The 13,974-nt window shown below is 38.2% G+C and overlaps 1 protein-coding gene across 8 annotated transcripts in view; it reads left to right on the top strand.

Moving 5' to 3' along the window:
* The window catches only part of Tenm2 (teneurin transmembrane protein 2), a 1,249,953-nt gene that overhangs the window by 458,897 nt on the left and 777,082 nt on the right, over positions 1–13,974 (top strand). The gene's annotated exons all lie outside the window — the stretch shown is intronic.

The raw sequence follows: 13,974 nt of genomic DNA, 5'->3' as shown, positions 1-13,974 counted from the left end.
GCATAAACACAAGATGAGAATATCCAACTGACACAGCTTCGTGCTTTTCTTTGTAAGATGCTGGACCCATGATGCTGTTTCTTAAAAGGGCATTATAGTGGGTATGTTTAATATAATCCCCAGTAAAGCCTGGAATCTCTATAGAAAATATTCACAGGCCTGAAAGTTGTGATTTTGGACAACAAATCTTGTTTTTTTCTTTTTGATCCTATAAAGCATTTTCTTGAAATGCTTATTCAATATTTTTCAGTGTTTGGCTGTGTACAGTCTTTAATCAGTCATAGAGAAATAGGATACATTATTTTGCATAAAAATTTGTATTTTAGCTTTCTTAAAAATGGTATATGAGTATTGCATGCTATCAGATTAATGCTATAGGAAGTTTATAGGAGATACGTACCTATTTCTAGAATGGGGGCTAAATTTAATTCCTATTATCTATTATGTATAGTGAACTAATTTAAAATATTGTTACCATTGGTTAAAAATATTTTTATTTATAGTTTTCATTTTTGAGACTTTGTTACATTTATATTGTCTTTCAAGACTTCTACTCTCTCTTTCTCCCCTCAACATCCTTCTGTATCTCCTCCAATTCATGACTTCATCTTTTATAATTATATTAATACACACACACACACACACCAATCACCAATGAGTACATGTTGTATTACTTGTGTGCGCATATTTAGGGCTAACACCCAGCCTCCTTGTTTAAAAGATTTTATTTTGAAGTGTTTTAAGCAATTAGACTTTAAAAACGATTTTCATAATTCAAATTTCATGCAATGTGTTTTTATTATATTTATCCACAACTCCTCCCTTTAACTCCTGCCTAGATCCACCCCCTCTCGACTGTCTCCCAACTTCCTGACCTCTGATTTACCCAACACCCTATCAACTCTAATTTGTGCTATCCATATTCTTCTGCAACCGTCCAAGGATTATAGTACGTAGACCTACCCAGGAGCCACACCCTTAGTGACAACTCCATCTCTGGGATGAAAAGCAATGCCTCGGTGGTTAGGAGCACTTGTTCTTGTAGAGAACCTGGGTTACATTCCCCTCACTCCCATGGGGGTTTAGAACTATCCATAATTCCAGTTCCAGTGGGTCTAGCAACCTTTTCCGGCCTCTCTGGACACCGGGCACTCATGTGCTACACATATAAACTTGCAGGCAAAAAGCTCATTCCCATAAAATAAAAAATAATAATATAAAAAATAAGTAAGAAAACTATTATAAATCCCCCAGAAGCTATGCTTTTAAGGGAACAAAACATCAAAAGTGGAATGATAATTTGGATATCTGAGAAACATTTCAAATTCACAGTCTGATGTTCCTTGAATCAAGCTTTGTTGACTCAGAGCCATGTCACTAATGTTCATGCTGTCTGGGTGGCTTACATCATCCATAGTTGCAACTGAGGTCTTACTTTAGGTGTCCCTCACTGCTGGTGCCCACTAATTGCAGCCATGCAGTGGCAACACCTCAGCTGCCACATGTGTCCCCTGTGTGTGAAAAGCCATCTCCAAAGACAGAGGAAGTAAAAGTTCATTGCAGGTCAACATTCACAGGGGAACATTTTCAATAAATTCTCACAACAGGGACATTTTACTTTGAACCCAAAGTACAAGGTTAGCACACACCTGCACAAAGAATCTCGGCATTTTTATTAGTAGACATGTATTGCAAAAGATTTATACTCAGTTATTACTATTATATTTTTGAGTGCCCTAAATGTGTAGCTTTTTTTTTTCTTGTAATAAAATATCTGTCTCATAACCTCAATTCTGTCTCTTAGAGGACCAGGTCTAAGGTAGTTGTGATGTGCGCCTGCCTGTACAGAGGGGCATGCTACCCACTCAGCTAGATCATCAAATGCACACAAACTATGAGTAATTATTTCATCATGAGAAATATTTCAATTCAGTGGAAATGTCTTTTGAAAGTGAGATTTTCCCTGATTACCCAAATATGCTACTAATACAGAATTTTTGGTGTGTGTGGCTTTTTTTTTCTTACTGCTCTGAGACAAAAAAAAAAGAAACTCAACTAACATCTTAAAACCTAGATGAAAACAATTTCTGCTGCTGCAACAATATAAAGAGTCTAAATATTTCTAATATTCTTCTATACACTGAAAACTTATAATATTCAATACCTTGTAAAACTTTGAGCAGTCTTTCAAATGATTTTTCAAGGATTCAGCAATCCTTGTTAACATTTTTTCAAAGATTTATTTATTATTTCATTTGTGTGCGTGTTTGTCTACATGGATATATGTGCACCACGTGCACGCTGGTGCCCAGGGGAGCAGAAGATGGTGTTAAATCCTCTGGATCTGGAGTTACAGATAGTTGTGAGCCACCGTGTGGGTGCTAGGGATTGAATCTGTGACCTCTGCAAGAGCAGCAAGTGTTCTTAATTACTGAGGCATCCCTTGAGCCCTATTAACATTATGTTTATGGGCGAATGTTAGATATTTTTTTAGGCATGCCTTAACCTGAGCTTAGTTTTTTTTTTTTTTAACTCTATCAAACTCAAACTTTGAAAGTCTGCAGGTGTGCCAGCCACTTAGGGTATTAACGACCTCAACCTGCCCCCTATTCCTTAGCTGTCTCCTGTTCTGCACCTGTCACAGAGCAGCCCCATCGCCCACTGAATTCAATTGTTGTGAGGATTAAATTAGGTAATACACATAAAACACTTTAACTCAGTCCCTGAAAAGCCAGCATACAGCACCTTATTACAAGCTCCAGTCGTAAACCTATGACTAGACAAGAGAGGGCTGCTTCTTCTTGGTGGCTGTTGAAAATTCCCCTAGCCGCCTCCCTGTGCATAGGAGAATCTCAGCCACAGGAGACAATGTGCTTTATAGCCAGTTGATTAAACTAAGAGGCTCTAGAATGTGTATGTGTGTGTATGTGTGTACGTGTGTGCATGTGTGCGTGCATGTGTGTGTGTGCGTGTGCGAACACGCACACGCGCAAGTTTGAGGTCAACAGCACAAACTCAATTCCATAGCTACTTTCGAATTCTTCCTTTAGTGCCTCCTGTTGAAATAGTAAATGTTAACAAAAGAAATGTTTAAACAAAACACTATTAAGTTTTCCTCTTATTCCTTTCTGCTTCTGTTCAATTCAGACAAACTGGCTGAGTTCATTCTTTTATCTCATGTTCCGCTTAAAATGGCTACAGACAAATGACCTTTCTCACAATCTGTAATTTATTTCTGAAGAATATTAGCACACCTTAATTTTTTTAAGAAAAAAAAAAACACCCATTATAACAACTTGTTACTCTAACTCTGCTGCCAAGTTGACTATTTTATTTAACAATAAATCGAATGCCAAAACTCCCCAAGGTGGAAAGCTACAGTACCAGGCTGGAAAGTTTGGCAGTTTAATTGACATTTCACAGTGTCCCCACGCAGACGCTAATCTCACTGCTGGTTGTTATACATACTTCAGTTGTTGTATACATTCGTAAACATGTACGTACACATACATACATCTGTCTTGAGAATTATACTACAGCCGAACTAAGAATGATTTGTTCATTCATATACACTAATGGATTCATCATAAAAATATTGTAACGCAGAAAAGAAGTTAATGATTGTTTGAAATGTTAGTCTTTGAAAAGAAGCATATTTTTACAGCGCATGAATGCACACAGAAAAGATGAAATATTCTCTACTGGGTTAAATTGTGTAATTATATCATAAGTTATGCATTGAAGTATTAACCCTTGTTCTCTAGGAATATGGCATTCTAGGTCTGTCCTCACAAAGTTAGACCTGGTGTCTTTAAAATAAGAGAGTCCATTTTGAGCCAAGTACAGTAGTATACACCTTTAGTCCCAGCACTGGTAAGAAAGAGAGAGACAGGTCTCTGTGATATCTCAAGCAATAAGCAGGGAAAGAAAGAAAACAAAACCAAAGGAAAGGAAGGGAAGAAAGGGGAGGGAGAGGAGGAGAGAGGGAGGGAGGGAAATTAAGGCACAAGGATATACTTAAAGGGAAAAAGCTGGGAAGAAACTTGGGGGAAGCACCCCAATCAGGGCTCTGACTTTGGGATTCTGTGCTTTAGAGCATGAGGAGTGAATGTCTGTAGTTTAAGTGTGTGATCGCAGTAGCCCTGGCAAAGTAGTACAGGAAGTAAAATACCTTATAGCAGTGGTTTACATTGAACGTGACACACAGAGGGAATGAGAAAGTTTGTTCTTATTTGCTGAGGGAGTTGCCGAATGTGTGTAAAATTAGACTGGAATAAGCGCTTATCAAAAAGGCCCCATCGAGAGTTCCAAATGCTTCATCATTAGACATCAGAAATCTCATCCCTTCGAAAGAGCTTAAGATGGGAAGGATGAAGGACAACATATCAAATGGCCCAGTTTTTCTTTAAACAAGAAGAAAACAGTTGCACTGATCTGCTGGGTTTTATTGCACCGCACACATCCTAGTAAACACTGCTATGTGGAGGCGACAAGAGAGATGCTGTAAGCCGGACTCACAAGTTTTCTCTATGAAGCTCGGGTCCCCTTCAATTCCTCCCCCAGGGTTGAGGTCCTCATCCAGCTGGTGCCCCTATTAGACAGGAGACTAGGGGATTAGGAGGCTTTAGAAGCCCTGCTGCTGCTGGGGCTGGGAACTCACAAGTAGTTGACGCAGAAACTGCAGAGAAAAGCTCAGAGCACAGAGAAACTGAAGACAAGAAGGCAAGAGGCTCCATGAGGCCCAGATTAATCTTTCCAGGAAGTAGCAGAGACACTAATGCCTGAGAAACATAAAAACAGACTGCAAAAAAAGCAGTGAGGGGGAAAAAAAGCACATTATAGCTTTTACTTATTTTGTTGAACTTTTATTTCCAAATCACACGATTGTCTGGGATGATTTAATGCACAATTACATAAAAAATGAAATTAACATGGTTTTAAAAGCATAAAAGCAACTGCTAAATAAAGCCATAACATTTTTCTCTGTGCTACCAAGATAATGAACCCTATTTTTCATCTCTAACTGTGCTTCTGTGTCATGAGTCTGGAATTTGGGGCAGGAGGGGGGCAGGGAAATATACCTCTGCTACTGAGAGCCTGTCTCACAGCTCCCTGGGAAGTGGCATTTGTCACTTCCCGAGTGTGGTGTATTGAGGAACAAAACAGCAGGGCCTGTGAGGAGCTGTGTCACCAGGACACTGAGTGCCTAAACACTCTAACAAGTGTGGGGGGATAAGAGAAGAGCAAAGCAGGGTGAACACAGCACAGACAATGAACCTGGGTACCAATTTGGATCTGGTTACAGAGATGAGTTCAGACTCACAAGGATGGTCTGCTGTGATGGAGAATAACACTAGAACACGTTGTACATACAAGCACAGAATGTGTAAGAACCCTGTCACCCGTGTATACACATATGTGCAAAATGCATAAATATGTACACACATACATACAAACTCTCCTAGGAATATTTTCCTAACTTCCAGTTGAAAAGCCTATCATTTCCACTGATATATGTATGTATATATGTGTGTGTGTGTGTGTGTGTGTGTGTGTGTGTATCCACTGAGTGTGTCTGTGTATGAGGTACCCTCCGATTTTCAGGGGGAGAAACTGGATCAGATATTTTCAGAATGAATTTATAAAAAGCATAGTATTGTGTGATGCAAGTATAATTTTATTCACGGTTGAATAAACAGAAGCGTATAGAGAGCATCTCTCATGATTCAGAAATTTGTGCTCATGCTGGACTCAAAGATAAATTCACAGGAATGTTTTCCTGCCCTTCGGGAGAATATAGTCTAATATAATACTATATTTTACTATTCCTTAGTCCTGATGTATGGATGGATGCCAAAATAATACATTGCTAGAGGGAAGAATGCAATTCACTGATTTTTGTTACTGGAGATTAATAACTAAATGTCACTTAGTGGAGTAGCCTGTATAAATTGTAATGGCAGCCCCATCGTCTATGTACATTGCCTTAGCTGGGAAAAGTATTCAATTATATTGCACATCTTTTCTAGAGCAACTCTGTGACTTCCTGGGAGAACCTCAATACCTGCTCTGATCCTGAAGACAAGGGACACATAGAATCAGAGTGTATGTGATGTCATGGATTTAAAAATTTACTGGAGTAAGTGTGGCACGTAATGGCAGGAAGACCAGAAAGTTGCCCCCAAACTGAGCAGAAACAATTAAGCAAAAGTGACTCTGGGCTTGAATATACCTGCTTTAACTTAGCCTGATACCAGACAAATACCAGACATACCTAGTCCCTGGTGCTAGGATCTGGCCATAACACCTCTACATACCCCTCTCACGATTTTGTCTACTTCGAGTTTGTAGGGAACTGTGCTGAGGAAGACAGAGAAGGGTTGCTCGGAGGCAGATATGGTGGTTATGATTTAAGACAAGTATGTCTGAGCCTAGAGATCGATGAAGATTAAGGTTTATGTGTAAATGTTCAGAAAAGTATGCATCTGTGCATTCCCTAATATAAGAAGAGAATTGTCTGTCCGTGAAGGAACACATGGCAGTTTCATGAGACTTTGGAGGGAGCTGCTTGGGGCATCTCATCCCACACAGGTATTGAAGAGGTCATCTGTGGAAGGTGGATCATAGAGGACACAGGGCACAGACCATGGTCCAGCCTGTTCCCTCTTACTTTTGTTTTGAGTCGTAGGATTTTTGCCACTTCAGGAGTTCTCTGTACAGATTTAATTTATCCAGATGGTATCTAAGTTTGCATAGCCATAAGAAAACTTATCTATATAAAGGGGAAGTCCTTGAAGAAATGGATTTCAGCTTCAGAAATAGAACAATTCAAATGTTTTGTGCCCAAGTGTGCACTCATGTGCCTGTCTTTATATGTATTTAATTTTTATATGCATATTTATATGGAGACTTTATATATATTATATATATAATCATGAGTATATGTTTGGTATACATATATGCATATTTTTGGGCCCTGTGCATGCAAAAAAGGTTTAACACCTATTTGGCTATTTCTTGTCTTTCAATAACAAATGAAAATAATTCTGTTAAATCATCTATCAGGTTCACTACCAAGCAAGATTATGTCAGGTATAAAATACTAGCGAGGTACAGGGTCGTCTTAACCCATATTACCTTGAAGACTCTGGAATACTGCTCCGTCCTGTATGCAGTCAGTGAGTCCACAGAACCTTTTTACTGCATATTTTTTGTGAGAGCATATTATGCAAAATTTCAACAAATGTCCCTTGTTTTCCTATGAATCGTTAACCTAATATTTTCTACTGGTAGAAGGTAAAATATTGTGAAATATTCTGAGAATTAGATTACCTGAAACCCCACAGACTCCCCAGATGATCTCTGAATAGGAGGCAAAGTACTCACAATGGCTATGAATTCCAAGTTAGATTGTATAATGCTCTCCCTCCTGCTTTAATGTCCACTCCTGGAATTCTATTTTCTCCTTTATCATAAACGTTTCCCTCTTTCTTAAATATTAATAGTAAAATAATTATACTGCCAACCCAGATATTTTAAAGCCTGATTTTGATTCTGCTTTCCAGCCATAGCCCTAATTCTCCCCTTCTCCATCGTAGGACCCCTGCTAGCACATTTTAATCTAAGCCCACTATCGCCTATGTCACTGTCTTGAAACACACTGCAGACAAGTCTCAGAACATGTCATCCCATTAAAACTGACTTTCCAAGGTTATTAATGACCTCTGTTGCTAAACCTGGTTGTCACTCCTGTCTCATTTTACAGGACTTGTAAGTAACGTGGTCAAGTACATCACCTCCTCCCCCTTGGAATAAGTGTTGCCTTCTCTCAGCTTCCAGGGTGGTGTTGATCCTAACTTATTCACACTTCTTGCTGCTTTTCCGCTGTTATTCCCTACTCTTCTCTTTGACATCTCTGTGTGAACTGTGGCTCATTTGCTGGAAACTTTCTCGGCACCGGGAAAAATCCCTTTCCCCAGGTGACCTCACCCCGGTCCTTTACATCCTACATTTATGAGACCCACCGTCACATGTGATTGCCCCTGAACTTCAGACTTAAATATTCAACTGCTTACTCAATATGTTCACTTGAAGGATAATCAATATCCCAAAGTTGACATGTCCAAAATTGAATTCTTGGTTTTACTCTTCCAAATGGCCCTCGCTATAGCCTTCTCCATCCGAGTTAAGAATAGCTTCACCCTTCTGTTTTTTCAGGTCAAAATCTTTAGAGTCCTTCCTGATTCATGACTTACTCTCAAGCCATCAGTCCACATCCACTTCTCACAGTTAATACATTCTAGAAATATTTCAGGCATTTAACCACTGCTGACTATATGCTCCTTTCTTCCCCAGTCTAAAACCCCTGTTCTTGCCTCTCTGGATCATGCATAAGCCTTTATCAGCCCTCCCAAGAGGTTGTCTCATTTTGACCATTGACCCCTGTAATCTCTGTTCTCAAAAATGGCAGCCAGAATGATCTTTTGCAAAGATAAATCAAACCCTGTCAGTCTTCATTTCAAATCTCTTCAATTGCTCTCTGTTTCCCTCAAAGTAAAGGTCTAAATACCTCCAGTGACCTGGGCAATCTATCACCATTGAACTGGTACTCCTTCCCTCTATATACTGCTCTAGTGGACCTGAGGCCTTTGCTGGCCCTAGAAGTATCTAGGCAGCTCTCACTTCCACTCTGTTTTTACTTCCTAGTCTCTATTTTTAGATTACTCTCTCCCTCCCACCAGAAAGCTATGAGACTCCTACCCCATGTCTTCAGGCCTTTGATCAATCATGATGTTGCTCATAGATTTTTACACAGTTCAAAATCACAACACCGGACTCTAGTGTTTCTACACTCTCTCTGCCCAAGTTTCATTTTGCTCTGTGGTGTGTTTGTCAAACCCACTAAACAATTAGACTGTCTATATTTCTTAACTATATATTGCATTAAGGCTGGAATTTATGTAAATTTTGTTCACTGTGATCCAGATCCTTGATGCTCAACACAAACGATTAACATATATTTTAAAATAAATGAATAAATATGGTTTTCATTGTAGTCACTGTTTTATATGTTGACATATAAATTTTCTATGTAATATCCAAGAAAGTCCACATTTTTGTTAGCTACCTTTCCTTGCTCCAATATGGCTGTTTCTGAGCCAAGAGAATTTGTTCTAATAGTATGGCTATGACATCATTTGTTGACAAGTTATTTATTGCTGGATATGACCATAGGATAAAAATTAGGTAACATAAAGATTAATAACTATATTGATATACACCATAGGAAATTCTTATATATTCTTCAAATTACTTTCTTCGTTATCTTTTGCTATCAGAATTAATTTAGGACTCAAGAATGTATAAATTTTACATAGTTAGATAAAAATTATAAGCTGGCCATCTAGAAGTTTGCCATTCATCTTCCCTATGGTTATAAGTCATAACAATACCCCTTTATTAGCACACCGAGGTACATTCTACATTGTTGTTAAAAATCTCTCCAACTTGGTACACAAAACGTACACAATAAGGTTTTTCAAATAAGTTATTTTCTTTGAAATGACCTTACATTTATTAACCTTAGATTTATTTATCACAAAATAGTATAGCCTTCCCTAGTGTTCTCTGCAACCATGGGATCAAATCCAGGGCCTCCTGCCTGCTAGTAAGGCATCCTACCTCAGCACTATATCCCCAGCTTGTAATCTTCCTACATTCATCAGAACTAAGAAATTGACATCATTCTGTCTGCTAAGCAATTGCATCTGAAAGCCACTGTATTTACTGTTTGTGCCCAGTTAAGTCTCTTGTTCCCCTTTTGTTATTCATGAGTCTTCTCTATTGAGAGGTGTTGTATATCATTTGCCAGGACTTTAACATATCATATGAATGTTGATAAATTAATATTGTCTGTTTTAAATATAGTAGACTAAGATCTATTGAAAGGAGCAATCACATATGCCCATATCTTAAAATGTCTGTCATATTATTGATAATTCTTCCAAACTTAGTAGATGGCAGATGACAAAAGTGTTGCATCTCCATAAATATTTGAGCAACATTGATGTATAACATCTAACAAGCATAGCATTTTACCAAGATTAATTAAATGCAAGTTATTTCTTGATTCATTAGCTAAGTATCTCTACTGCAGATGACAAAATTCTAACTCAGCTTGCACAAATGCAAATGATAATAAATTTTGAGATTGAAATGAGTCATCCAAGCATATGATATCTAGGCTCGTGAACTTGATAATGTCCTCAGAGCTTCGTATCTCTCCCTTTCTCACGTCTACACATTGGATTCAGTTGTCAGTACATACAGGAGGATGATGAGGATTTCAGTCCCCATCTTGTGAGTGGGTCAGTCAGTGACCCAAAAAATAAACTGAGCCTATTGGCATCATCCAGAGACAGTTTAAATACAAGGAGAAAGATGAGATCTCATGTATGAGACTTGGCAAATGTGCATCTCTAGAAGTTCTTAGTGCTAATGGAGTGAGGTAAGAATATCATGGAGGCAAACAGTAAATAGCTATTGTTATATTAGCCTGCAATGGCTAAGAAATCTGTTTTCATGTTATAGGAAGCCATATAGTATCTTACAACTGTCCTGAGACTCATTCCCAATTACTTGTGAGATAAATAAAGCAAAAATAATTAACCCTGTTTTATCCACGGAGAATTCAAGTCAATGATACTGAGTTAATTGGTACTAAGAGCTGACTCTTATTCGCTGATCCATCTGTAGTGGTGTTGCTTCTAATAATTACTTACAGCCACACAGAAGATATACCACTCAAACTTTTTTTTTTACAGTGTTGCCTCAACCTCTATGGCCAATCATTAATGTATTCTGTCCAACTGTTCTAATGATCCAGCAGCAATGACATGTTTCATGAACACATTTCACATTTTGAGCCTTTCACCAAAGGGCTTGCTAGCTGTTATCCCAATGATCTACTGCTTAGATCTCCCACTGTGAGTCTTCTGGTCTTTCTTTTGTTTTGTGATATACCTACACTGTTGTCAAGGAGACCTAGCTCTTCAGTCTCTTGTTTGAACAGTCCACAAAGTGTTCTATTAAAAGTCCCAATTAACTGTGTATAGCCATTCACCTGTAAGCTCATCTGTTCCCTCCCCTGCCCACCCACACACCACCAACCACTTGATCAAAAGAAAAACATAACATGGGTCAAAAGACATCAAGAGAATGCATACAATGCTTGGGATCATTGGGTATCATATAATAGCCATGGGAATGCTATCTACAGTAATTGCTGTCTTAACAAAGCCGAAAAAAACCCAGATTGAAAAGATGTAAATAAAAAAGAAATAAAGGGAAAGAAGCACATTTTTCCAGTTTTATGCCTATTGCATTATTGGTATTTTAAAGGTTAAAGTTGGAAATTTTTTTCAGCATAAAATGTATTGCTTTCAGTGCAGCATGAGAAAGGCTGAGATAAGTGGGAAACATTTTAATCACTGTAAAGGTATACAAATTCTTGAAATTTGGATTGCATCATATATTTAATCAATTGTCCATTTTATATAGTTAATTCTATATTTGTAAGATACTGTAAGGCCAAGAACCTAGGCATTAGATTAAGGTAAACTATTATTATTATCAACATTATTATTCTTGTTTACAATTGGAATGTCCTTGAAGAATGCAGAGCATTAGTGAGACTCGGTTTCATAATCTATAAAGTAAAATTACAGAAATCACTAACAATGATGCCTTTGCCTTGATATCTGGCAAGCATGCATTAAGATAATGCATGCAATAATATGAGGACAGCTTTGCTCAAAGCAAGAATCAATGGATATTAGCACCCATTAAATAATATATATTACCATTAGAGAGGTTGTGAGCAAATCATTAGTTATATTTTATATTTGGGCTCATAATCTTATAACATTTACTTGACTATTTTTTTAAACTTTGCATAAAGGTTTCTGATGTTCAATATACTCTCTTGGGTATCACGCAAAGTTATCATTTAAGAAAAAAGACAGCAGTAAAGAAACCTGGGGATGCTTAACCTATATAAGAATATTTTCAGTTGGAACTTGGTGCTGGAACCCTATCTCTGAAATGGGGCTTCCTTTATGACCCCTCATGGAACAAAAATTGGTGCTTCAGTAGAATATTCTGGAAGGCCAGTGGTTTGACTTTCCCAATACCAAATTTTCAAAACTACATGAAAGTCTCCTGTAACTGAACAGTCAGCTCCTTCTTTCCAGGAGTTTTCAGTGGAGTCAGAGCAGGATCTGAACCCAAAAGTCATAAGAGGAAAGCTATCAGTATGTGGACTGAGCAAAGGTTCTGTGAAGTGCATGGTGGAACCTTCCCTTGATGGGATTCTGTGCTGCTTATTTGTGAATGATTCTTTTCTCTGGGTGATTTCACTTGAAGTACTTTTGTTGTTACAATTGAAAATGCTGTAGAAACAAAAATTCTACTGAGAATTATTTAAAAAATTACAAAATGCATATGCATTTTGTAATTTTTTTTATTTTTTATTGAAAAAAATTTCCACCTCCTCCCAGCCTCCTATTTCCCTCCCCCTCCTCCCCCTCCCCCAACTCCTTTCTCCCTCCCTCTCCAGTCCAAAGAGCAGTCAGGGTTCCCTGCACTGTGGAAAGTCCAAGGTCCTCCCCCCTCCATCTAGGTCTAGGAAGGTGAGCATCCAAACTGGCTAGGCTCCCACGAAGCCAGAACATGAAGTAGGATCAAAATCCAGTGCCGTAGTCTTTGGTTTCTCATCAGCCCTCATTGTCCGCCGTGTTCAGAGAGTACGGTTTTATCCCATGCTTTTTCAGTTCCAGTCCAGCTGGCCTTGGTGAGCTCCCAATAGATCAGCCTCATTTAATAACTATAGAGAATATTCCATTGCTAGATGTTCATTGTATTGTTTATAGTATCTTCTGCACTGAGGGAGAATAATAGTCATGTTAAATACCATCTTGTCAGATAAATAATTTTAAGAAGTGGGCTCTGTGATGGTTTGGAATAATCATATTCTTAAACCAAAGTTTTAATTTGATGATTTTAAAGTATAAAATTTCTTTGGTTCACCATAAACATTTTTATGTACCATCAAAAAAAATGCTGTAGAAAAAAGAAAATGCTGTAGAACTAAATCCAAAATGTCTCTTTGATCTTGATTGTTTATTTAGCTTATTGTGATCTTGGATGAATGACATAATTTTCATAATTCATCCCCTAGAATTCTTTGAGTGTCAAACAAAATAGAACTTGAAATACCTGTAGCAATTTCTGGCATCTAGTAATCACTCAATAAATGATTACTGCTACTATTAATATCCAAAGAGATGAGAACAAGGAATATAACTGAGGGGTAAGACACTTGCCTAGCATGTGTTGCTTTAGGTTCAAATCCCTGCTTCAAAAAGCATTGTCTGTATGTGTCTGGGGGTGTAATGAATCAAAATACTGAAATACGAAAGAACAAAGATGAATTACTTGATATCTTGGGTTTTAGGAATTTATTTTTTCCAGTGACAAAACAGTGGGCATACCTATCTGTAGAACAAGGGAGTAAATAATGCAAGCTCGGGGTCCTGTAAACCTATTCATTTGCATATATGCATATAAAAGAGAACAGAATCTGTCTTGATGTAGTGTTACTGTGGTATGGAAGGGAGAAGGTGTTGTAATAAGAGCGGCGGGGCTGCGTCCCCGGCACCCAGCCGCCCGCATGGCTAGCTTATGCCCCCAAATAATTACACGGAAACTGTATTCTTTTAAACACTGCCTGGCCCATTAGTTCCAGCCTCTTATTGGCTAGCTCTTACATATTGATCTAACCCATTTCTAATATTCTGTGTAGCCCCACGAGCTGGCTTACCAGGGAGGATCTTAACCTGCGTCTGTCTGGAGTGGGAGAATCATGGCGACTCCTCACTCGGCTTCTTTCTCCCAGCATTCTGTTCTGTCTACTCC

This window comes from Chionomys nivalis, chromosome 7, assembly GCF_950005125.1.
Source record: "Chionomys nivalis chromosome 7, mChiNiv1.1, whole genome shotgun sequence".
Classification (NCBI taxonomy): Eukaryota; Metazoa; Chordata; class Mammalia; order Rodentia; family Cricetidae; genus Chionomys; species Chionomys nivalis.
This window is presented reverse-complemented; position numbering and strand designations above follow the sequence as displayed.